This window comes from Bubalus kerabau, chromosome 1 (assembly GCF_029407905.1).
Source record: "Bubalus kerabau isolate K-KA32 ecotype Philippines breed swamp buffalo chromosome 1, PCC_UOA_SB_1v2, whole genome shotgun sequence".
Classification (NCBI taxonomy): Eukaryota; Metazoa; Chordata; class Mammalia; order Artiodactyla; family Bovidae; genus Bubalus; species Bubalus kerabau.
Genome location: NC_073624.1, coordinates 53,134,168 through 53,161,197, shown reverse-complemented (window position 1 = coordinate 53,161,197; position 27,030 = coordinate 53,134,168). Strand labels below are relative to the sequence as shown.

At 40.5% G+C, this 27,030-nt stretch overlaps 1 long non-coding RNA gene across 1 annotated transcript in view; it reads left to right on the top strand.

The window, feature by feature from the left end:
* LOC129648146 (uncharacterized) overlaps positions 1–27,030 on the top strand; it is a 95,458-nt gene that overhangs the window by 50,729 nt on the left and 17,699 nt on the right. The window contains exon 4 of the long non-coding RNA XR_008712734.1: positions 25,242–25,560. This is a non-coding gene — a long non-coding RNA (uncharacterized LOC129648146). The remainder of the gene's footprint in view (positions 1–25,241; positions 25,561–27,030) is intronic.

Below are 27,030 nucleotides of genomic sequence, written 5' to 3'. Positions count from 1 at the left end.
CCCTGTGCTCCATGTCTCCTTGTTTAGAATTCTTTCTCTGAGATAGGGTATGATCTGTAGGTTCTATTTATCACTGTCAGCTTGAGATGGGGGAAAATGCTCATGCTTGCTTTGCTTCTTTAAATTTTATCCCTCTTCCCCGATGCCTTGGTCTCCCTTGTTTGAGACAGGTCCATTGCAGGTTACTGGCTTATGCTCAGGTGTTATTGAGACCATGGGGAGTCCCTGTGTGTCAGGACCATGCTGATTGCTGTACCTGCATCACTTCCTTTGCTCATCATAACAGGGACTATTGCTATCTCCAAGTGCACACAAAGAGTGGAGAAGGCAATGGCACCCCACTCCAATACTCTTGCCTGGGAAATCCCATGGACGGGGGAGCCTGGTAGGCTTCAGTCCATGGGGTCGCAAAGAGTCGGCCAAGACTGAGCGACTTCACTTTCATGCACTGGGGAAGGAAACGGCAACCCACTCCAGTGTTCTTGCCTGGAGAATCCCAGAGACAGAGGAGCCTGGTGAGCTGCCATCTATGGGGTCGCACAGAGTCGGACACGACTGACGCGACTTAGCAACAGCAGCAGCAGTACATAAAGAGAGTAGGATAGAGGGAAGTTAAAGAAACCTGGGGCTTCCCAGGTGGTGCTAGTGGTAAAGAATGCGCCTGCCAATGCAGGAGGTGTAAGAGACACTGGCTGGATCCTTAGGTTGGGAAGATCTCCTGGAAGAGGGAAAGGCAACCCACTACAGTACTCTAGCCTGGACAATCCCATGGATACAGAAGCCTGGCAGGCTACAGTCCATAGAGTCGAAAAAGAGTCGGACACGACTAAGAACGCACACATAAATCCAAAGAAACTACGTAATGTTACTTGCCTTAGAGATAACGTGGCTGAGATCTGTGCCTGAGACAGTCGGCTTCCAGAACTCACAGGCTGAACCACTAGTTTTTGCAGTCTTCTTTCAACATAAAAACAGCTAGTGGGTGCAAGACAGGAATCAGGAAGTTGAGTTGGAAGGTGGCTCTGTCATACACATCTGGGAGACCCTTGGTAAGGATGCTACATCCCTAGGAATCAGTTTTCTCAACCATAAAAAAGGATAATAGTAGTACTTGCCTACTAGGGTTGATGTGACGGTTAAATGATGCCCAGTACAAGGCAAAAGCCCAATAAATGTAGCTGTTTTTAACTTTTGTTTCAGTTCTAGTTTTCCTATCACTGGGATTCATGGTCACTAAGTAGACAGAGTGATGGGGAGAAAAGAAATCAAAGCTCTGGGTTTCTTTTAAGCTGTGCCATTCCTTCTGACCTATTGCTTAGTTTGAAGTTACACTTAGAAATTTGAGTTCTGTAAATGCATCCATGACTTTTAACTGGATCCATTGGTATTTCAGATCTGGAACAGACTAGGTGATCATATAGTGTCACCTCCTCCTTTGAGAGATCCCTCTCCCCTACCAAAAAACAGTAGTTTAAATAAGATAGAAGTTTGTTTGTTCTCACATAAGATATCAGCAGCCCAGGCTTGTAGGCTAGTGAAACTATTCTCCTTCAAGCTTTTTGCTTTCTCATTCTTAATACAAAACTTCTACTTTGTGGTTCAAGATGGCTGCTCCAGCTCCAGCTATCACAACTTTAATCCAGACCTCTGGGAAAAGGAAAAGGAAAAAGAATGACACAGACATTACACTTATATACATGATGGAAGTTATTCAAGTCGTATTATACATGTATAATTTATACATATAATAATTTACATATATAAGGATCACACAAGTCATATTCACTTATAATCCCATTGACTAAAATTTGGTGTATATTTGTATCTAGTTATGGGAGGCCTTGGGGGACCGTAGTATTTATTCTGGTGGCTATGTACCCAGCCAGTTCTATTTGGGTGGTTCTATCATAGAGGAATAAAGGGAGAATGCATCTACGGGGACACCCAGCAGGTTTGTCACACTAAGATAGCACAATACTTTTCCTGTAATGTTCAAATAGAGATGCATTGCCCCCTCCAACCTATGTTCTCTCCATAGCACCACAAACTTAGATTACATTTCTCTTAGGTTCTTAATAAAATTTCCTGAAGAATTCTGGTCACAAGGGGTAGCAGCTGGCAAGTTCCAGTCTCAGACAAGTTGGCAGGAGTACAGACAGAGAGTGGATGAGAATAAAGTGGCGGGAGAGAACCAGGGCAGTGGTAATACAAATGCCTTCTGTCTGGCTGGGCCCCTCCTGTCGAGGAAACCCTTGTCTGTGCTTGAAGCATGCCAAAGCACCATACTGCCCACTGCCAAGGCCACAGGGAGAAGTGAGTTTGTACAGTGCTGAGAGACAAGGACAAGAACTTCTGGGAAGATCAGACATTTGTAGAAGCTCCCTCTATTCTGTAAATATAAAATGATTTGCTGCTAAGATGGGTAGATAGCTCTAAATTTAGCTGGCAGCCAGAGCAGTCCCAGTGGCCTAAAACAGCAGCCCAGGATTCTGCAAAAAGCCATACGAAGAGGAGCTGGACCCAGAGTTAACAAAGGGCAGAAATGTGGAGCCTTCAATATGTTTGGGTCACTGAGCCTTGATTAGGACATGAGAGTGAGAGAGGGGTGTGTCTGTGTGTGTATGTATAGGGGAAAAGGGAGGGAGAAATGTGTTGAAGGGGAAGCATAAAAAGGTAGACACGGGGAGAGAAAAGTGTTAGTTGCTCAGTCACATCTGACTCTTTGCAACCCTTTGTTCCTCTGTCCGTGGGATTTTCCAGGCAAGAATATTGGAGTGGGTAGCCATTTGCTTCTCCAAGAAATCTTCCCTGGAGATTTAGGGACTGGATCTGAGTCTCCTGCATTGGTAGGCAGATTCTTTACCACTGCACCACCTGGGAAGCCCAACTCAATGCCAGGCTTCTCTGTCCATGGGACTTCCAAGGCAAGAATACTGGAGTGAGTTGCCATTTCCTGCTCCCGGGCATCTTCCTGACCCCAGAGATCTAACTCAGGTCTCCTGCATTGCAGGCAGATTCTTTATCATCTGAGGGAAGGAAAGCAGAAACAAAGATGGGAAAGTGAGTATGAGAGAGGAAAGTATGAGTATGATGCTAAAAGGGGTGTTTGGAGAGAATAGAAAGATAGATGGATAGAAAGAAGGGAGGAAGGAAAGAAAAAGCGCAAGAAGAAGAGAGGCAGGGAAAGAGAGAAGGAAAGAGACAGAAAACAATGGAAGGAAGGAAAGAGGGAAGGAAGGGAGAGAGGTGCGATTACCTGTGTGTGCAGAGAGTTGAGTGAACAAGGTGCTGCAAGCCTCGACTATCACTTAAGATGAAAAACTAACCCTCTCCCCAGTAGACCAGCTCTAATGGTAACACCTCTAGGTCCCAGGAAGAAGTGAGGACTCACTGCAGTTCTTCCTGCATCACCACTCCCCTGAGCATGGTCCTAAGCCTACATCATTCTCATCTCACCCAACCTTCACCCCAGTGGAGGAGCCTCTCGGGAAACTGGAATCATTTCGCTCATGTCATTGGCCGTGCTTTGGCCAAGGAGACCAGGGGCTTCAGTCTGCCACGTGTTTTCAGTGTGCTGGCTGCCTGAGAACACATCTGTCAACCTTAACATCAGAGAACAAAAGCTTGGGTTTGACATGAAAAGGACAGCAAAAGAACAGCCCTGACCTGACTGCCATGTGGCATTCCTAAGCGTGCAGAGATTCGGCCTGGAAGATATGCACTGTACTTGAAAGAAGTCTTTTATCCAGGCAAGAGGGGATAAACACATCTGTATGGCATTGATTTTTTTTTTTTTTTTCTTCTTCCCACTTTCTGGGATTTGGAGCTGGGCTGGGGGAAGGAACAATGAAAACATTTTAAACATCTGACACTGAGTCGGGTTTGTGGGTAGGCAGCGTTTGGGGGGAAATGAAAGGTGAAATGCCAAATTTAGTTTGGCTCTTCTTTCTGGCGCCATTTTCCTCTCTTCTACTCTACTCGTTATTTTGCTTTTAGCACCGGCGAGGGGGGGGATCATGTAACACTCCTACTTAGCACATACATAGCTTGCCTTGTCTTGAAAAGGAAGCGTACGCTGACAATGGAAACCTCACAACCTCCAGAGTGGGAGGCAACCTTAGGGTTCTGGCTTCCAGGATATTTATGTTGGTTACCGTTTGGTATACTGAACACCAACCGGGATCCCTTGACTCACAGCTAAAATGGAATGAGGATCCAAAGGCATGACGCCTCTGATGGAAACACAAAAGTTGTAGCTCTACAAGAGCAAACAGCTATATTTAAGAAGAAGTAAGTCATTTGTACAAGGGTGTGGCCAAGTATAGCCAACCAGTCTTTCTTAGTTTCATTAGTTTTAGGTTTCAAAAATAGATTGTTGTGAGATATAAGCGAAAAGAAAATATGTAGGTGAAAGAGCCAGATACATAGGAATTTAGCAAATAGTAAGTAATACACACTTTCTTATTTCCTGCCAGTGTATCTTCAGCTAGATTGTAAGCTTCTAGAATGTATACGGGCTTCATTGGTGGCTCAGCAGCAAAGAATCTGCTTGCAATGCAGGAGACACAGTAGACGTGGGCTTGATCTCTGGTTTGGGAAGATCCTCTGGAGGAGGGCATGGCAATCCCTTCCAGTATTCTTGTCTGGAGAATCCCTGTGGTCAGAGGAGCCTGGCAGGCTACAGTCCAGTGAATCACAAAAAGTAGGACACGACTGAAGTGACTGAGCAGACATTCAGAGTGTGTATATGTTAATTTGGGGGATTTCTCTAATGTATAATTTTAGTACTTTGTAAACTTTAACATTTAAAATTCCTTACTAAATGTGCCTTGATTGTTTCTAATAAATGTTTTCTCTTTTTTAAGATCAATTTTAGGGTGTCATTTTTGGGAAGTAGTCCTTGAGCTCTTGAAGTCTTTTAAAAAAAATAACAGTTTAAGATATAATTCACATCCCATAAAATTTGCCCTTTCAAAGTGTAAAATTCAGTGGTTTCCAGTACATTCACAGAGTTGTACATCCATCACCACTCTCTAATTCTGAAACATTTCATCAGCCCAAATAGAAACCCTATGCCCATTACCACTAACTTCTCCATGCCTTCTCCTTCTCCTTGTCGGTCAAGGCAGCCACCACTTTATTTCTGTCTTTATAGATTGACCTGTTGTGGCTATATCATATAAATGGAATCATATAGTGTGTGGTCTTTTGTGACTGGCTTCTTTGTCATGTTTTCAAGGTTTATCCAGGTAGCAGTACCTTGTTCCTTTTCATGGCTGAATAACGTTCCATTTTATGGATATACCACATTTTGATTTTTCATTCATCAGTTGGACATTTGGGGGTGTTTCTGTTTTTTGGTTTTTATGAATAATCCGTCTGTGTACGTTCATGTCCTAGTTTTGTGTGGAAATAGTTTCAGTTCCTTTTGGACATCTACCCAGGAGTGGAGTTGCTAGGTCTTATGATGACTCAATGTTTAACTTATTGAGGAACTGCCAAACTGTTTTCCAAAGTGGCTGCACTATATATTCCTGCCAGCAACTTAAGAGTTCCAATTTTTCCACATATTTGCCAATATTGGTTATTATCTTTGTTATATCCATTTTAGTGTGTATGAAGTGATATCTCATTGTGGTTTTGATTTAAATCTCCCTGAAGACTAATAATTTTGAGCTTCTTTTTGTAGGCTTGTTGGTCATTTGTATATGTTCCTTGGAGAAATGCCTCTTCAAATTCTTTGCCCAGTTTTAAATTGAGTAGTCTTTTTATTGTTGAATTGTGATTGAAAACATATTCTCTTCTATTTTTTGAAAGAGTGTGTGAAGAAATGGTATTAATTCTTCACATGTTTCATGGAATTCCCCTGTGATTTTTTGGAGCCTGGGCTTTTTATTGTAGGATTTTGATGGTTAGTGTAATCTCCTGCTACAGTTCAGGTTTTCAATTTTCTTCTTGAGTCAGTTTTTGTAGCTGTGTCTTTCTCACAGCTCAGTTAGTAAAGAATCTGCCTGCAATGCAGGAGACCCTGGTTTGATTCCTGGGTTGGGAAGATCTGCTGGAGAAGGAGTAGGCTACCCATTCCAGTATTCTTGGGCTTCCCTTGTAGCTCAGCTGGTAAAGAATCCATTTGCAATTAGGGAGACCTGAGTTCGATCCCTGGGTTGGGAAGATCCCCTGGAGAAGGGAAAGGCTACCCACTCCAGTATTCTGGCCTGGAGAATTCCATGGACTGTGTAGTCCATGGTGTCGCAAAGAGTCGGACATGACAGTGACTTTCACTTAGATTTAGACTTAGGAATTCTTTCATTTAATTTATATTATTTAATTTGCTGGCAAACAATTATGTGATCACCTTAGTATCTCTTATTTCTGTAAGGTAGGTAATGATATCTCCTATTTCATTCCTGATTTTAGTAATTTGACTGTTCCCTCTTTGTCTTCGTCAGTCTTAATTGTCTGTCATCTTGTTGATCTTTTCAAAGAAACAACTTTTAGTTTTACTGGTTTTCTTTATTGTTTTCCGTTGTCTATTTCATTCATTTCCACTCTAATCTTTATTATTTTTTTTCTTCTGCTTGTTTTGGGTCTAGTTGGCTCTTCCTTTTCCAGTTTCCCAAGGTAGAAAGTTAGGTTATTGATTTAAAATCTTTCCACTTCTTTTTAAACATAGGCATTTACAACTATTCATTTCCTTCTCAGCATTGTTTTGGCTGGATTCCATAAATTTTGGTATATTGTGTTTTTTGTTTTCATTTGTCTCAGAGAATTTTCAAATTTCTCTTTGATTTTTTTTTTGAGCCATTTTTTTTGGGCTAGGAATGCCTTGTTCCATGACCACATATTTGTCAGTTTCCCAAATTTACTTCTGCTTTTGATTTATAATTTCTATATGTTGTGGTTAGACAGTATATTTTATATAATTTCAAATGTTTAAAGTTTTTTGAGGCTTGTTTTATGACTTAACATGTAGTCTATCCTGGGGAACATTCTATGCACTGAAAAGAATATGCATTTTGCTAGTGGCTAGTATTCAACAGATGTCTATTAGGTCTAGTTGATTTTTAAGTGTTGTTCAAGTCTTCTATTTCTTTGTTAGTGTTCTGCTCATTATTGAAATGAATCTATCAAAAATGGATATCTTATCTTTTATAGGAAGAGGAGGATATTGAAAGTCTTTAGTTATTGTTGAATTGTCTATTTCTCCCCTTAAATCTGTTTTTGCTTCATGGATTTTGAGGTTCTCTTGTTAGATACATGTATTTTTATAATTGTTACAACTTCCTAAAGGATTGTTCCTTTAATAATTATAAAATATTTCTCTTTGTCCTGAGTAACAATTTTTGTCTTCAAGTCTATTTTGTTTGACAGAACAGAAATACTCCAGTTCTTATGGATGCTGTTTGCTTGGTATTTATTTTTCCATCATTTTCCATCAACCTATTTGCATTGTTAAATATAAATTATGTCTCTTTTTGCAGCATATAGTTAGATGATTTTTCTCTCATACATTTTGCCAGTCTCTGACTTTTTATTGGATTCTGTTGTCCTTATAAATTCAATGTAAGTACTACTCCTGGCCTTTTAAAGTGTCATTTCTCAATGTTTCCTCCCTGTTCTTGTCTCTCATTACACTTGTAAAACATGCAAATAAAATTGACATTGTCTCCTTGAGTTCAGTGACACATTCATCTTTGTACCCTTAGTGGCTATTATCATGCCTTGTAGGTATGCTCTTAATGTTTGATGAATAAATGATGAAATTTAAGGATTGTATAATTTAATTAAACTTGTTGAGAATTTTCCCTTAAGGATAGAAATTTTTCTTATCCATGACCAAGTCTGCTTCTGTTTTATAAATAAGTTCATTTGTATCTCTAAAAAAAATCTTTTATTTTGTGTTGGAGTGTAACTGATTAACAAGTTTCAGGTGTACAGGAAAGGGACTCAGCCATATATATACATATATCTGATATGACATTTACTTCATCTCCTTTTAATAAAAATGCATTTCTTACCACTAATGCATAATCATATTGGGGAAACTGAGTCAATACCCCATAATTGTAAACATGTTGCTAGTATAAAGCAGGCACCACCATAGAGGTAAGAATAAAAAAAATCCAACCTCTCCAGAACTGAACTGACTCAACTAACTCAATTACAGGGTAGAATCTGGAACAGAGAGGACAGATCCCTGGCTAGGTCTGTCCAGGAGAGCAAGAGACAAGTGGAAATGAGAGACAAACCTTATTTCTATTTCAGTATGGTGATGTTGTCTCCTGATACATGTAGCCCAATGGATGTTAAGATTCACTGGTGTCGCCACGTATGTTACTTCTTTTTTAGGTAGACTATACAGGAGTGGAGAGGGAAACTGGATGAAATCACTGTGTACTATTAGGTTGGTGCAAATGTAATTATGGTTTCAGACCGTGAATTTCATTATAACTAGGCTCCAACATATTTTTATTAATCAAATAGGAACCATTACAATCAACTCATTTTTGCCAATGAGAAATAAGTTTGTTTATTCCTATAACATAAAAATCCATGTTTTGGGATTGGATGAACTCTTGGAAAGCATTTTCTGCATCCTGCTGGCTGTGTTTTTCCTGCAAAAAGTTGTCAAGATGCTTGAAGAAGTGGTAGTTGGTTGGTGAGAGGTCAGGTTAATACGGTGGATGAGGCAAAACTTTGTAGCCCAATTCATCCAACTTTTGAAGAGTTGGACGTGCGGCATGCAGTCGGGCATTGTCGCGAAGAACTAGGCCCTTTCTGTTGACTGATGTTAGCGGCAGATGTTGCAATTTTCAGTACATCTCAATGATTTGTTGAGCATATGTCTCAGATGTAATGGTTTCACCAGGATTCAGAAAGTTGTAGTGGATCAGATGGGCAGCAGAGCACCTAACAGTGACCAGGACTTATTTTTGGTGAAAGTTTGGCTTTGGGACTCTTGAGAGTCAGATGTGACTGAGTGAGTAAATTGAACTGGCTTTCAGAAGTGCTTTAGAGCTTCTTCTTGGTCCAACCACTGAGCTGGTCATTGCTGGTTGATGTATAAAATCCACTTTTGTCACACATCACAATCTGATTGAGAAACGGTTTGTTATTGTTGTGCAGAATAAGAAAAGACCACACTTTGAAATGATGATTTTTTTTTGACTTTTGGTCAGCTCATGAGGCACTCACTTACTGAGCCTTTTCAGCTTTCCAGTTTGCTTCAAATGCTGAATGACCATATAATGGTTGATGTTGAATTCTTGGACAACTTCTTGCGTAGTTGTAGGAGCTTCAATGATCCTCTCAACTGGTCATTGTCAGCTTCCCATGGCCGGCCACTATGCTCCTCATCTTCAAGACTCTTGTCTCATTTTCAAAACTTCTTGAACCACCATTGCACTGTACGTCCATTAGTAGATCCTAGGCCAAATGCATTGTTGTTGTGAGTTGTCTCCTCTGCTTTACAACCCATTTTTGAACTCAAATAATAAAATCGGTCAAATTTGGTTTTTGTTTAACATAATTTCTGTAGTCTAAAATAAATATAAGATAAGCAGCAAGTAATAAGCCATTAGCAAAAATAAATAAATAAATCAAATAAAATGAGAAATATATGTTAAAATGATAAGCATGAATCAAATATAGTTACAGCCTAGATGGAGTGAGTTTAAATTGAGGTATAAAATATACATTGAGTTTTAAAGACTTGATTAGAAAAAAAGAATAGGAAAGTTGAAAGTGAAAGTCGCTCAGTCATGTCCTACTCTTTGCGACCCCATGGACTATACAGTCCATGGAATTCTCCAGGTCAGAATACTCTACTGGGTAAACTTTCTCCAGGGGATCTTCCCAACCCAGGGATCAAACCCAGGTCTCCGACATTGCAGGCAGATTCTTTACCAGCTGAATCACAAAGAAAGCCCAAGAATACTGGAGTGGGTAGCCTATCCCTTTTCCAGTGGATCTTCCCAACCCAGGAATCAAACCAGGGTCTCTTGCACTTCAGGAGGATTCTTTACCAACTGCACTATCAGGAAAAAGACTATCTCTTTAATAACTTCCTTAGGGACTTCTCTGGTGGTCCAGTGATTAAGACTCCACACTTCCCCAGTAGGGGGTGAGGGTTTGAGCCCTGGTTGGGGAACTAAGATTCCACATACCACATGGCATGGCCAAAAAAAAAAGGAAAACAAAGACTGGATAAAAAGATAATTTCCGTATGTTGTTTACATGTTGAAATAATTTTAATTTTTTTGTTGTTTTATTTTGAATAGATTTTTGAGTTTTATTGAAATCTTACATGAACAAGAAAGTGGAAATACAATCACATCAAAGAACAAATTGTCACAGCTTTGACATTTAAGCCAAACAAATTTTGTAGGGCAGGTTTCAAAAAGGTGTGAAGTTATAACAATTTAAAAACACAGTTGACCTACTTCTAGGAATGCAAAACATACAATCATAGGTTATTTTCAATACAAGAAAACTTAAATTTGTTTGCTTTTAATTTCTTCAAACTACTAAGACAAAGCACTAGCTTGTATTTTTATTTACAGCATACTCCATACCCCTATGTAAGCTGTCCCAAATCCAAAAAATGAAACTGTCCAAAACCAAAGGTTCTGCAAAATCATGATTTTAACAGTGTGCTCAGCTTGTTTTGAAGCTAAAATGAAGCCTGAAACGATAAAAGCATTGTAACTCCCAGAATAAGGGAACTCTGCAAGCCCAATAATGTCCAAGAGCATTTATGAAAAGAGGAAAAAATAAAAAGAAATAATTTTAAATATACTGGATTAAAGAAAATATATCATTAAGATGATATTCACTGATTTATTTTTATTTTTGCAATGTGGCTACTAGAAGACTTAAAGTTACATTTTGAGGCTCACATTATATTTCTACTGGACAGTGCTGTTCTCAGTTCAGTTCAGTCACTCAGTCATGTCTCACTCTTTGCGACCCCATGGACTGCAGCACGCCAGGCTTCCTTGTCCATCGGACAGCTTCCTTGTCCGTAGCTTACTCAAACTCATGTCCATCGAGTTGGTGATGCCATCCAACTGTCTCATCCTCAGTTGTCCCCTTCTCCTCCTGCCTTCAATCTTTCCCAGCATCAGGGTCTTTTCCAGAGAATCAGTTCCTCACATCAGGTGGCCAGAGTATTGGAATTTCAGCTTCAACATCAGTCCTGCCAATGAATATTCAGGATTGATTTCCCTTAGGATGGACTGGTTTGATCACCTTGCAGTCCAAGGGACTCTCAAGAGTCTTCTCCAACCACAGTTCAAAAGCATCAATTCTTCAGTGCTCAGCTTTTTTGTAGTCCAACTCTCACATCCATACATGACTACTGGAAAAACCATAGCCTTGACTAGATGAACTTTTGTTGGCAAAGTAATGTCTCTGCTTTTGAATATGCTGTCTAGGTTGGTCATAGCTTTTCTTCCAAGAAGCAATCATCTTTCAACTTCATACTGCAGTCACCATCTGCAGTGATTTTGGAACTCCCAAAAATAAAGTCTCTCACTGTTTCTATCATTTCCCCATCTATTTGCCATGAAGTGATGGTACCAAGTGCCATGATCTTAGTTTTCTGAATGTTGAGTTTTAAGCCATCCCTTTCGCTCTCCTCTTTCACTTTCATCAAGAGACTCTTTAGTTCTTCACTTTCTGCCATAAGGGTGGTGTCATCTGCATATCTGAGGTTATTGATATTTCTCCATCTTGATTCCAGCTTGTGCTTCATCCAGTCTGGCATATCACATGATGTACTCTGCATTTAAGTTAAGTTATCAGGGTGACAATATACAGCCTTGACGTACTCCTTTCTTGATTTGGAACCAGTCTATTGTTCCATGTCCAGTTCTAACTGTTGCTTTTTAACCTGCATACAGATTTCTCAGGAGGCAGGTCAGGTGATCTGGTATTCCCATCTCTTGAACAATTTTCCACAGTTTGTGGTGATCCACACAGTCAAAGGCTTTGGTGTAGTCAATAAAGCAAAAGTAGATGTTTTTCTGGAATTCTCTTGCTTTTTCGATGATCCAGTGGATATTGGTAATTTGATCTCTGGTTCCTCTGTGTTTTCTAAATCCAGCTTGAACATCTGGAAGTTCTCAGTTCATGTACTGTTGTAGCCTGGTTTAGAGATATTTGAGCATTACTTTGCTAGTGTGTGAGATGAGTGCAATTGTGCAGTAGTTTGAGCATTCTTTGGCATTGCCCTTCTTTGGGATTAGAATGAAAACCAACCTTTTCCAGTCCTGTGGCCACTGCTGAGGTTTCCAAATTTGCTGACATATTGAGTGCAGCACTTTCACAGCATCATCTTTCAGGATTTGAAATAGCTCAACTGGAATTCCATCACCTCCACTAGCTTTGTTTGTAGTGATGCTTTCTAAGGCCCACTTGACTTCACATTCCAGGATGTCTGGCTCTAGGTGAGTGATCACACCATTGTGGTTATCTTGGTCATGAAGATCTTTTTTGTATAGTTCTTCTGTGTATTCTTGCCACCTCTTAATATATTCTGCTTCTGTTAGGTCCATACCATTTCTGTCCTTTATTGTGCCCATCTTTGCATGAAATATTCCCTTGGTATCTCTAATTTTCTTGAAGAGATTTCTAGTCTTTCCTATTCTATTGTTTTCCTCTATTTCTTTGCATTGATCACTGAGAAAGGTTTTCTTATCTCTCCATGCTATTCTTTGGAACTCTGCATTCAAATGGGTATATCTTTCCTTTTATCCTTTGCCTTTAGCTTCTCTTCTTTTCTCAGCTATTTGTAAGGCCTCTGCAAACAACCATTTTGCCTTTTTGCCTTTCTTTTTCTTAGGGATGATCTTGATCACTGCCTCCTGTACAACGTCATGAAACTCTGTCCATACTTCTTCAGGTACTCTATCAGATCTAATCCCTTGAATCTATTTGTCACTTCCACTGTATAATCATAAGGGATTTGATTTAGGTCATACCTGAATGGTCTAGTGGTTTTCCCTACTTGCTTCAATTTCAGTCTGAATTCGGCCATGAGGAGTTCATTATCTGAGCCACATGATATGAGCACATCTAGTGCTGTTCTAGATGTTTCTAAAGTCTTCTTTCTACTGGCATTTCTCTTGAGATCCGAGACTGTGTCTTATTTGTTATTTCTTTATTATAGGGCCTTGTATATACTATTGGCTTAATAAATATTGTATTTTTAGAAGAAATGAGTGCTGTCTGTGTTAAATAATTACCCATTTTCAATAGGATGAGTGCAAATTTCCTTAAAAATCTTACTCCAACATTGTATTCCAAGCTTATTTTCTATGGTAGGTTGAACCACAGCTTGTGGGGTACGTTATGTTCAAACAGGCCTCTGTCCACTTCCTTCACAGTCCAGCCTACAGAGACAATGAAACCCATGACACAGAAGAAAGAAGTAGATAAGAGGGCTTTTGGCAATAAAATACACTGTCATATTAAGAGCTGTTCATCTCTTGATGTTTAAGGCCACAGCTAGTGAACCCTCATTCTCTGAAGCACTGCAGATTTTTAGGAAATGACTTGAGCACCCCTCACTCCCCTCACCATGCCAATCTTGGATGTAACTCAATTTGGACTTCCTGAAACTCTTCCTGATGTTCCCAGAGTTCATAAATACACTTGTTGGCTTAAACTTGTTCACCTGAACTCTAGTCATTGGTTCTTCAACAAGAAGAATCCCAGGATAAGGCTCACTACATGATGATTGAATGATCCAAAAGTTCTGTAGTCTTAGTCCAGAGAGCAAGACAGAAGGAACGAGGACCCAGATCTTTGGCGATATGATCAGTGCCCTTCCCACCTATGCTGGGCCACGAGAGAGAATACTGAAGAAGTGCCCTGCAGTCTTTATACAAGATGATGTCTGGTTTCCTTCTTCAGGCAGTTTTCCTGTGGAGGGAAGTGGGATAGACTGTGGGCACAGGGCCATGGCGTCTGTCATGCCTATACTTGTTCCATGAGCTTTGAGCCATTGTCTCAGTCCCCCAGGAAAATGTATACGTTAATGTTTCCTGTTATGTTTTTCTTCTTTTTAGGAAAAGCGGGAACAGTACAACACTGTCCTTCCTAGAGGGAGACTGTCTCTCCGGGCTCAGGTCTGTAGTGTTCTGTAGAGCTGATTCTGGCTACATTGCAGAGGTCAGCAATCACGCCTACAGTCTGAAAGCCAAGAGTCCTCACGATGCACATGCAGTACTGAAAAGTTCAGCTATTGAGTTCAGGCATAGCTGGAGCCAGTGCAGATGTGGTTTTATCATGAAGTGACTTCTCTCCATCTCTCTCTTTCTTGGTATTGACTTCTTTCTCAACATAGGGGGCTTTACTTTTGTGATAACCTCATGGCAGCTCTAGATTTATAGATTCATAATTGAATGACTCTTCCTTGATCATGCCAGCAACATTTCAAGGATTAGCTTTGATGGGACACACTTGTGTTTCATTTCCACTGTTGAGCCATTTCTTTGGTTTGGTGTTTGTTAAAGATTTGTTGTTTGTTAAAGGTTTGTTGTAAACCTTTCAACCAAAATACATTGACTGACTGCTTTCCATGTGGTAGTAGCATTTTAGGTTACTGGGGACATCACATTAAAAAGACGTAGAAGACCCCTGCATTCATTCCAGATGTAGGAGATACACACACATATACCCCCCAACAGAAAAGTGAGTAAACGATAAGAGGAGACATCAGATGAGGGCTGTGCAGAAAAATAAAATAGGAAGGAAGATATGCTGGAAAGTGATGGGGCTTCTGCTTCAGATTGGGTGGAGTAGATGTGGCCACCACTCACTCAATCACCATTGTCAACTGGCACCTGATTGGTAGTACAGCGTTGATCCCTGTGTCATAAAGGCAGGGCAGTATACCATCCAAACCAAGTACCTGAGAGGAGAGGGAAAGAGAGAGAGCCAGCGTCCCAGGAAAAACTAGAGTGCTAGCTCTAGAATCAGAGAGAATGAACACTGCACAGGGGAAAATCGTAGTTTCAGACTATAGGACTCTTTTTATCAAATAGGTAGTAAAACAATTTTTATAAGGATACTTCACATATTACAATCAATGAATTCAGCAGTATTTTCTTAAGTTGAATTTGTTTTGTAAGGTCAACATCATCACAGTAAGCACAGTTGTGAAAACAACTTTTTTTTCTTTGGAGTATTATTGCTTTACAATGTGTTAGTTTCTGCTGTACAACACTGTGAATCAGGTGTATGTATATATACATATACATATACTCCCTCCCAGCTCAACATCCTACCCCTCTAGGTCATCACAGAGCATGGAGCTGAGCTCCCTGTGTTATACGGCAACTTCTACTAGCTGGCTATTTTACACATGGTAGTGTATACATGTCAGTGCTACTCTCTCAACTTATTCCACCTTCTCCTGAGAACAAAGTTTTGAAGAACCTCATGTGAGATCTATCTTGAGTGTCACCAAACGCAATCCAAATCCTTTTTTGCTGTCACTAGTTCTCTGTGAGGTAAACAGTAGATTCCTTGTGGTGGGTGACCAGGGCTTTTTAAAAAGACAGAAGGGCACATCTGCCTGTTCCTTCCAAGTACTTGTCCATTTGAATTCTGATTCTACTGCAAACAACTGTTTGAAGGAAAAAACTCCCAACCTAGAAAGAATAGAAGCATGTTCAGCTATATGGTAGACATGTCCATATAGGAGAGAAACCTTTCTACCCCAAAAAGCAATAGCATTCACAGAGATTTTGCTCTTGGAGGCTCTGGGCATAAGCAAGCAAACTCTTCAACTCATTTGTCTAAGTTAGATGTCTAAGTTAGATGTATTTATCAGATTCCCATGTTTCTCCAAGATGTTCTTGCTTTACTCTTGCATATCTAAAAGGATCATTGATACAGCTTTCTAAAAAAAAAAAAGAAAAAGAAACCACAAACTCCCCACCCCTAAAAATAGATTAGCCAATCCCAAAGGAGAGATCAGATTTTGGGCATATTTGTAATCCGACACATTCAGAGTCCTCCACTGATGATTCCACCTAATGCTTACATTTTTCTCCTTCACTGCTAGCCAATGTATTGTTGGCTTCAGCTTGAACAAGTTCTCCCCTATCCCTTGTATATTCTGTGCCAATTCAGCCTCTGCATTTTTATTTATGTTGTGATACCACTGGATTCCTTCTTTGTTTCTCTCCAAATCCCATCTATCCTTCAAGGGTCTACTTAAAGTCAAAGAAATCCTTCCAGACCAGTCCACTGGATTTCCATAATGCTTTGTTTCTCTCAACAATTTGGATTTGTTATCTAAATCGCAGACAGGAAAAATGAGGTGAAACCTCTATGATCTAACTTCATTCTTTTCGAGAGGGAACAGCTTTGGCTAAAAACACCTTGATATGTCCATTAAGGGAATTGGCAAGCCCCAAAAGCATGGGTTTTGGAGGGCTCATGGACAGATAGAAAGCTTCTCTCAGAAGCTGTGCCTGAGAGAAAAGAGAGGCATTTGTTTCCTGCCTCTGAGAGGAGGTGGGGTTAGAGAAGAGAAGAGAGGTGGTGGGAAGGAATGGGGAAGAGAGAGAGGAACCATGACATCATCAAGGTGGCGCCTTCTAGAGGTGAAGAGCAGATTCTTGTGGTGGGTGATCAGGCCTTTTTAGAAAGAATTGTATCTTGTGCTCCTCCCAGTGTCCTCTGTGCTGTATTGTTGTAATCCCTTTCCTTGGCTTCCTCCACATCTTTAGAAAAGTCTGCCATTCTTATAAGTGCTTTGAGTGGGCAAGATTTGGGAAGAAATAGAAGAAAGAGTTGAGTTTTATATTTGGGTTGATGTGGTGTGAAGCTGAATATATTGACAAAAGAGAGCAAGAAACTGGACCCAGTGACTACACAATGACTGTAGAAATCTTTGGGAAGAACTGGGAGCTCTAACTGGTCAAAACCATATCTCAAGTGCTCACAGTGGGACTCCCCTGATGATAGCCTCTGTATAGTGAAACATCCCAGCAACTTAATCACCCCCAAACCACCTCTTGTCCTGAGGTTCTTCTTCTTTAGAAATCTACTTATTTCCCACCACCGCCCGCCCCCCCCCTCCCATTCTTCCTCACTTTCTGTAATGTCTCCTCCCTCTTCCCTCCCCTCTTTGGCCTCCTCCTGTCTTGTAAAAGCAATTAAGCTTCTATCATCCATCTATCTGCTCTTGTTATCAGCATGACAAAAACATGAACAAAATGATTGAAAGATCATTCTTTTGAAGATAGTGAGAAGTAGAGTACAAAAGAAGCAGACTTCAGTTAAGAGTTATCAGACCTCTTAATTTTTAAATTCTGTGAGAATAGAGACCACATTGCTCTAATGAGCCAGGTGGCTCTATGGTAAAGAATCTGCCTGCCAATGCTGGAGATGTGGGTTCGATCCCTGACCCAGGAAGATCCCCTGGAGAAGGAAATGGCAACCCACTCCAGTATTATTGCCTGGGAAATCCTATGAACAGAGGAGCCTGGCAGACCACAGTCCATATGGTTGCAAAGAGTAGGACATGACTTAAAGTGACAGAGCATGCCTTCAAGGAATCCTAGATGACCTTCAGTGAGTCACAGGACATCTATGGGAGGAGGAGGGAGGGAATGGAATTGACATGTGAAGAGCCTCTATTATATGCCAGGCATAGTACAAGGCACTTCATGTGTAACATCTACAGTATTCTCAATGCCTACTATGCACCCAGTATTCTGTGTAAATTCTCTGACTTAATTCTCACTGCTGGACCTTGTTAGGGCTTCCCAGTGGTGCTAGTGCTAAAGAACCTGCCTGCCAATGCAGGAGAAGTAAGAGACTCTGGTTTGATCCCTGAGTCAGGAAGATCCCCCTGGGGGAAGGCATGGTAGCCCACTCCAGTATTCTTGCCTGGAGAATCCCATGGACAGAGGAGCCTGGAGGCCTACAGTTCATAGGGTTACAAAGAGTTGGACATGACTGATATAACTTAGCACATGCATGCTGGATATTTTTACTCAGTTTCGGGAATTGTGAAATATGGCAGCCATGCTCATAATCAACATAGACATCATGAGCACCGTTACAACAGACGAGGAGGAGTCTGGGTTCTAAGAATCATGAACTCGGCTCAAGTGTCTGCAGGTGGAGTGGCAGCAACAGAACTTTGTCCTGGTCTTTTTGACTTCATAGTCCATGACCTTTTTTCCTCCATCATAAAGCAAATGTACTTCAAATGTTTGAAGACAAGATATGTCAAGGCCAGGAGTGAGGAAGCCTGTGCTCATAGCCAGTGTGCTGTGAGTTTACAGGATGACACACTCGGCTCCAGTGGGGTTTCTCAGGAGGGATGCCAGGAACATTTTTGGGCTGGATAATTCTTCATTATGTGGGAATGTTCTGTGCATTGCAAGATATTCTGTGTCCTTAGTTCTTGCCCAGTAAATGCCAGTAGTGCTCTTTCTCTTTGCGACGCCCAAAGATAAGTGCACTCAGACATTTCAAATGTCCTTAAGACAGTGTACATGCAGCCCCCTCTTCTCTAAGAGCCACTCTAGACCAAGCTGATTCCCTAAGTGATCTCCGTGGTCCCTTTAGCTTCATTGTTCAACAATTCTATGTAGAAATGAATGAATGAATGTAAATACAAAGGAAAGAAGGTCAGGAATCCCAAATATTGGCTGCTGTTTTGAAGGCAGGTTTGAATGGGATGTTCCTGTGGCCTTGGAGTACAGAGATCACAGGGGGTACTCAGAATGGTACCCAGGTGGAAGTGTGAGGTATGACCCAGGCGTGAGATGAAAGGACACAGGAGGCGGGCTTCATCTACTCCATAGTGTACCTCTAACCAGATCCCTTCCTGGTGCTTTCAAGACTGTTAAACAAAGACTCGACTTGCTCAGTGGGAGCCCAGAGTGAGAGCAGAGGAAGGGGAGGAGGTGCGTCAGCCTCAGTACAGTAAAGCGGAATCCCATCACTCTAGACGCTAATGCAAACCAGCTGCTGGCTGGCCCCAGCTTGCGATAGAACAGGCGGAATTCTTGGACACTGAGTTATTCTTAGAAGTGTATGCACAGCCCCCTGGCAGGGCTCACTGTGAACTGGATGTTGCCAGCCCCTGTCAGGATGCGGTGCCAGCAGACCCAAGAATGATTGTTCTTGCTTATGAAAAATAACTTTGGGATTTTAATTTCAAATTACCCACAGGGCTGGTGGGGCCTGGATGTGGGGAATGATGGTAAGAGCAAAGAGGAGAGTAGGACAGGGGAGTGAACCATGGGCAGAGGGTATCATTCATTCCTTCAATGAATATCCATTGAGTATTTACTGTGTGCAGTTACTGGGGTTCACGTCACATTGGTCTTTCGTTTGCTCTGGGAGGACATAGGTGGACAACTGTATAGATCTTGAAAGTGGGCCCTTCCTTGAGTTTTTAGATGGTTCATTGAGTGCCAGGTCCTTTACCTAGATCTCATTCAGTCTTTATAGGAATGTGGAGAGATAGGTATCATTGCTCCTATTTGACAGGAAGCTAAATGTTGAAGACGGAATTTGCCTACGGCTCCATAGCTATCAAGTGGCAGGGTGGAGATCTGAACTCAGGCCAGCCAACTCCTGCCTTCACAGTGGTGTTGAGAGTCAACTGTCTGCCAAGGCCGAGCTAGACATTGGGACTGAAACCAAATAAAGGGACTGAAGCCCAATCGTCAAGTCTCTGGGTTGTACTGTGTATGGGAGGAATAGGCATATGACCAGGAATGATAAGAACAGGAGACCAGAGCTATTGATGAACACCGCTGGCTGCATCCGGGAAAGCTGAGGAAAGGACGGTTGAGTCTTACGCAGTGCCTCCATGGATGACAATGGGGAACATGGGCTTCCAGCAGAGGACCAGTGTGTGTGACCCTACACGGCTAGTGATCACAGGTCACTTGGTGGGGCTGCAGTGCAGGGTGTACTGAGGATATATAAGACAAGATGATTGGAAGGTGAGAAGGATCTGACTAGGAAGGGCCTTGTAGGACAGACCAAAGAGCTGGAGCTTAGTCCTGGAGGAATTGAAAACTTGTGTATCCATTTGTTTAGTTACTCACTCATTCAACCTATTTATCAAGCACCTACATTACACCAGGCACTCTATTTTAAAACCTTTAAGCAGCACACAGGGGCATGCTTTGTATTTCAGAAAAGGAAAAGGTACCTGTATAGAAAATTATTAAAGGACCTCCGTAGTGGCCCAGGTGAAAGATGATTCCAATATGACCTGTGGTAGCAGCTGGGAGTTTAGGGGCATACATAACAACATGAAAGACCTCTTCACTTGACAAACACAGTCTGAAAAACACATTGATGAAGGCACATCTGCATCATGGGAAGTGCTTGCTACAGACCAGGACACCCACTCATGTGTGTTCCCATTAGCTCAACTGTGTGTCAGTCAAGGATCATTTATATTCGGTACCAAATCTACTTATCAGATCAGATCAGTCGCTCAGTCGTGTCCAACTGTTTGCGACCCCATGAATCACAGCACGCCAGGCCTCCCTGTCCATCACCAACTCCCAGAGTTCACTCAGACTCACATCCATTGAGTCAATGATGCCATCCAGCCATCTCATCCTCTGTCATCCCCTTCTCCTCTTGCCCCCAATCCCTCCCAGCATCAGAGTCTTTTCCAATGAGTCAACTCTTCGCATGAGGTGGCCAAAGTACTGGAGTTTCAGCTTTAGCATCAGTCCTTCCAAAGAAATCCCAGGGCTGATCTCCTTCAGAATGGACTGGTTATGCCGGCTGTTAATTACTTAATGAAACATTAGCGCCACCCCTCCCCTCCTCCCAAAAGTGTGTAAAAAGAGAAATGTTTCTCTGAACGCTGGGTTGAAAGCTTTGAAAATACTTAGGAGGACTGCTAAAAAAAAAAAAAAAGAAAACAACAAAAACAATTGCTGTGGAATTGGGTGTGGTTGAGACAATGAAAAGATTGGAAAAATCATAAAATTCTAGCAAGATTCTACACTCAGACTGCTTTACAAGGGTCTTTAAGATCTCTCTCTACTTCAAAGAAACTGACGCCGGGAACTGTAGATGATGCATTATGGGTGTGGTTTATGTAAGAAAGATGACAAGAAGCTCCAGTGAGCCGACCCCATTCGCAAAGAAAAGCTTTGGCCCCAGATCAAAAGAATGGTGAATGAATGTGCATTTATATGTTTTAAGTTAAAATTAAACAGGTTTGAAGTATTATGTATCATTTTTTAGCTTTAAGAAATGTTTTTTACTGAAGCATAACATACATAGAGAAAAGTGCACAGATCTAGGAGTCAGTGGGATGTATTTTTACAAAGTGAACACCCAGGGTATCCAGCAACCAGATCAGGAAATGGAATTTTCCAGTACCCTAAAATCTTTCCTCATGCCTTTTCCCAGATCATTACATCCTCCCACCTCAAATGGGACCACTGCCCTGACTTCTATAAGCATTGATTACTTGTGCCTGTTATATAAATCAAGCAGACCATTTTTGTTTTCTGTTTTGGGGTAGATTTCTTTTGTTTGGCATTATGCTTGTGATATCCATCTATGTTGCTTAATGTAGCAGTCATTTGGTCAGTCTCATTGTATAATGTCCTATGAGCTACGTAGTGGTAAACATTAGGTGCTCAAAAATGGCAGCCAAAAAGAGATATAAGTGAATTCTAGCAAAATAGAAACACCTGAACAGCTGTTGATCATCTGAGGTCAAATGATGCTTTGAAAAAATGTCTGTTCAAGTCCTAGGCCCATCTTTTAATTGGGCTGTTTGTTTTTTTTGGAATTCAACTTGTATGAATTATTTGCATATTTTTAATGTAAACCCCTTATCAGACATGTTGTTGGCAAGTATCTTCTCTCATTCAGTAGGTGGCCTTTTTGTTTTGTTGATAGTTTCCTTCGCTGTTGTTCTTCAGTTGCTGAGTCATGTCTGAATCTTTTCAACCCCATGGGCTTCAGCAACTTCATGTCCATTGAGTTGATGATGTCATCCAACCATTTTATCCTCTGTTGCCCCCTTCTCCTCATGCCGTCAATCTTTCCCAGCATCAGGGTCTTTTCCAGTGAATTGGCTCTTCACATCAGGTAGTCAAAGTATTGGAGCTTCAGTTTCAGCATCAGTCCTTCCAATGAATATTCAGAGTTGATTTTCTTTAGAATTGACTGGTTTGATCTCCTTGCAGTCCAAGGGACTCTCAAGAGCCTTCTCCAGCATCACAGTCTGAAAGCATCAATTCTTCGGTGTTCAGCCTTCTTTATGGTCCAACTCTCACATCCATACATGACTACTGGGAAAACCACAGCTTTGACTATATGGACCTTTGTCAGCAAAGCAATGTCTCTGCTTTTTAATACGCTATCTAGGTTGGTCATAGTTTTTCTTCCAAGGAGCAAGCATCTTAATTTCATGGCTGCAGTTACCATCTGCAGTGATTTTGGAGCCCAAGAAATTAAAGTCTCTCACTGTTTCCATTTTCTCTTCCATCTATTTGCCATAAACTGATGGGACCAGATGCAATGATCTTAGTTTTCTGAATGTTGAGTTTTAAGCCAGCTTTTCTGCTCTTCTCTTCATCTTCATCAAGAAGCTCTTTAGTTCCTCTTCATTTTCTGCCATTAGGGTGGGATCATCTGCATTCAGTTTGGTTCAGTTCAGTCGCTCAGTTGTATCCGACTCTTTGCAGCCCCATGGACTGTAGCATGTCAGGCTTCCCTGTCCATCATCAACTTCCAGAGCTTGCTCAAACTCATGTCCATCGAGTCCGTGATGCCATCCAACCATTTCATCCTCTGTTGTCCCCTTCTCCTCCTGCCTTCAATCTTTCCCAGCATCAGGATCTCTTCCAAGGAGTTAGTTCTTCACATCAGGTGGCCAAAGAATTGGAGTTTCAGCTTCAGCATCAGTCCTTCCAATGAATATTCAGGACTGATTTCCTTTAGGATGGACTGGTTTGATCTCCTTGCAGTCCAAAGAACTCTCAAGAGTCTTCTCCAACACCACAGTTCAAAAGCATTAATTGTTCAGCACTCAGCTTTCTTTATGGTCCAACTCTCACATCCATACATGACTACTGGAAACACCATAACTTTGATTACATGGACTTTTGTTGGTAAAGTAATGTCTCTGCTTTTTAATATGCTGTCTAGGTTTGTCATAGCTTTTCTTCCAAGGAGCAAGTGTCTTTAAATTTCATGCCATATCTGAGGTTATTGTCATCTGCATATCTGAGGTTATTGGTATTTCTCCTGGTAATCTTGATTCCAACTTGTGTTTCATCCAGCCCTTCATCCAAGCATTTTGCATGATGTACTCTGCATGTAAGTTAAATAAGCAGGATGACAATATACAGCCTTGATGTACTGCTTTCCCAATTTGAAACCAGTCCATTGTTTCACGTACAGTTCTAACTGTTGCTTCCTAACCTGCAGACAGGTTTCTCAGGAGGCAGGTAAAATGGTCCGGTACTCCCACCTCTTTAAGAATTTTCCACAGTTTGTTGTGATCCACACAGTCAAAGTCTTTAGCCTAGTCAATGAGGAAGAAGTAGATGTTTTTCTGGAATTCCCTTGCTTTTTCTATGATCCAGTGGATGTTGGCAATTTGATCTCTGATTCCTCTGCCTTTTAAAATCCATCATGTACATCTGGAAGTTCTCAGTTCACGTATGGCTGAAGCCTAGCTTGAAGGATTTTGAGCATTACCTTGCTAGCATGCGAAATGAGCACAATTCTGTGGTAGTTTGAACATTCTTTGGCATTGCCCTTCACTGTGCAAAAAATTTTCAGGTTTGATGTAGTCCTATTCATTTAATTTTGCTTTTGTTTCACTTGCCTGGGGAGATACAGCAATCAATTTATTTTTTGTAAGTCAAAGAGTGTACTATCTTACACTGGTGATTTTAACAGTGTTAATTCTTCCAATACATGAACATGATTTACCTTTCAACTTGCTTGTGTTGTTTTCAATTTCTTTTATCAGTATCTTAAAGTTTTATGAGTACAGGCCTTTTATCTCTGTAGATTTATTCCTAGGTATTTTATTCTTTTTGATGTGGTTTTAAATGGGATAGTTTGCTTATCTTCTCTTTCTGAGAGGTCATTGTAAGTGTATAGTGACACAACAGCTTTCTGTATATTAATTTTGTATCTTAAAACTTTATTGAATTTATCAGTAAGTTCTAATAGCTTTTGGTGGCATCTTTGGAATTTTCTGTATAGTCTCATGTTGTCTGCAAACAGTGACAGTTTTACCTATTCCTTGAAATTTAGATTCCTTTTGTTTTTCTTGTCTGATTGCTGTGGTTAGGACTTTCAGTACTGTGTTGAGTAAAGTGGTGAGAGTGGGCATTCTTGTTTTGTTCCTGATCTTAGAGGAGATGCTTTCAGTTTTCCGCCATTGAGTACGATATTGGCTGTAGGTTTGTCATACATGGATGGTGTTTATTGGACTGAAGTGTATTCCCTCTATACCCACTTTATCATAAATGGATATTGACTTTCATCAAAAGATTTTTCTGCATTTATTGACATGATTATATGATTTTTCCTTCTTCAATTTGTTTACATTTTGTATGACATTAACTAACTTGTGAATATTGAAGCATCCTTGCATTCCTGGGATGAATCCCATTTGATGGTGGTATATGATCTTTTTAATGTATCATTGAATTCAGCTTGCTAATATTTTGTTAAGAATGTTTGCAGCCATGTTCAGCAGTGACTGTGGCCTGTCATTTTCTTTTCTTTTTTATAGTGTCTTTGATTTTGGCATTCCTGTGATACTGGCCTTGTAGAATGAGTTTGGAAGCACTCTTTCCTCTACAATGTTTTGTAATAGGTATAAAGTCTTCTTTAAATGTTTGACATAATTAACCTGTGAAACCATTTGATTCTGGACTTTTGTTGGTTGTTTAGTCATTCAGTCATGTCCAACTCTTGGTGACACCACGGACTATAGCCCACCAGGCTCCTTTGTCCATGGAATTTTCCAGGCAAGATTACTGGAGTGGGTTGCCATTTCCTTGTTTGTTGGGAGTTGTATTATTCCTGATTCTGTTCCATTACTAGTGATAGGTCTATTCATATTTTCTATTTCTTGTTGAGTCAATCTTGGGAGATTTTTTATTGCTAGGAATTTTTTAGTTTTTGTGTCAAAGCCTTATGCATATTTTGTTTCAATTTAAGCAGCCAATATTTTTGATATTGTATAGGTTCACCAGTCCATTCTAAAGGAGATCGGTCCTGGGGTTTCTTTGGAAGGAATGATGCTAAAGCTGAAACTCCAATACTTTGGCCACCTCATGTGAAGAGTTGACTCATTGGAAAAGACTCTGATGCTGGGCGGGATTGGGGGCAGGAGGAGAAGGGGATGACAGAGGATGAGATGGCTGGATGGCATCGCCAACTTGATGGACGTGAGTTTGAGTGAACTCCGGGAGTTGGTGATGGACAGGAAGGCCTGGCATGCTGCAGTTTGTGGGGTCGCAAAGAGTCAGACACAACTGAGTGACTGAACTGAACTGAACTGAGGTAACTGTAACGCTTTAATTTTTAATCTTTTACTCATAATGTATTAAAGTATTATTTTAAAAATATATTGATGTTATAGCTACTATTTCTAGCTTCCCTTATTAATTTAATTATTTGGAGAATCTTTTGGCTTTTCTATGTAAACAATTATATTATTTTGTCAATGAGGGCAGTGTTTTTTCTTCCTTTTCAGTGCCTATACCTTTTATTTATTTCTCTTTCCTTTTTACACTGTCTGTGACTTCCAGTACAATGTTGACTAAAATGGTGATAGTAGACATCCTTCTCTCATTTTTAATCTCAGGTGGAAACTAAACTTTCCATTTGTTAAGCATTTGTTGTAGCTTTTAAAATATATATACTCATCAGATTTGAAAAGTTCCATTTCAAGCCTAGTCTGCTAAGACTTTTTAAAAAAACCACAAATGGGTGTTCTATATTATATTGATGTGGTGAATTACATTGACTGATTGAGTTTGAACGTAAAACTAACCTTGCATTACTAGAATAAAACCAACTTGGTTGTCATGATTATTCTTTTTATAAATGGTTAGGTAATATTTGGTTACCGTTTTTCCACCTGTTTTGAGAGAGATTGACCTGTAATTTTCAATTCTTATAGCTTCTTCATCAGGTTTAGTTTTCAAAGTTATGTTGGTGTTATAAGTTGGGAAGTGTTTTCTCTTTTGCTTCCATTTGGAAGAGATTGTTTAAGATTAGTGTTATTTCTTCTTTAAATATTTAGACGAATTTATCAGTAAAGTCATCTGGGATGGAAATTTCTTTGGGAAGGTTTTAGATAACAGATTTAAATTAGATATACTTTAAATTGGCACTATTTCAGACAAACTCCAGGATTTGTTGATATTCTTGAAGATACACAGTTAAACAAAAATGCACTAAAGAAATCAAGATGAATGTATAGGTCACCTAGACCATACAGCTTAGTGATCAAGAATTTGAACTCTGGCACTCTTTTGATCCTCTTTAAAAATAAGTTGTAAATGCAAACAACAACAAAATAATTCTTGTTTATTCAGCTTTAGTATTAGAATCCAAAACAGTCAAGAGACATGTCCTTCTAGGGTTAAAATCTTTAGCACTTTTCTGCGTGGATTCTTTACCTTTTGCTCTGGGCAAATGCTTTGAGGGGATAAGAGTGCTGGATTCCCCCTCCATGCCTCTCTCCTCTAAGGGATCTTGATCCTTCAATTCTTGGCTGCCTTGGAAGCCCTGAACTATAATTTTTATCCCCCCAGCTCTGTGAGATTCTTGAAAGCTTTCCTGGCACCTCCGCCCTTAACAATTGTCCTCTGCCTGGATACCTGCAGATGCCACTAGGGGAAAAAGGAGCAGAAATGTTGGCTCACTTCCCTGGGGCCCCTTTCCCTCCAGGATCTTGATTTATCATGTTCTGGCTGCTTCAGTAACTCTCTGATGCTTTCAAACAGATTTATTTTTGTATTTTAA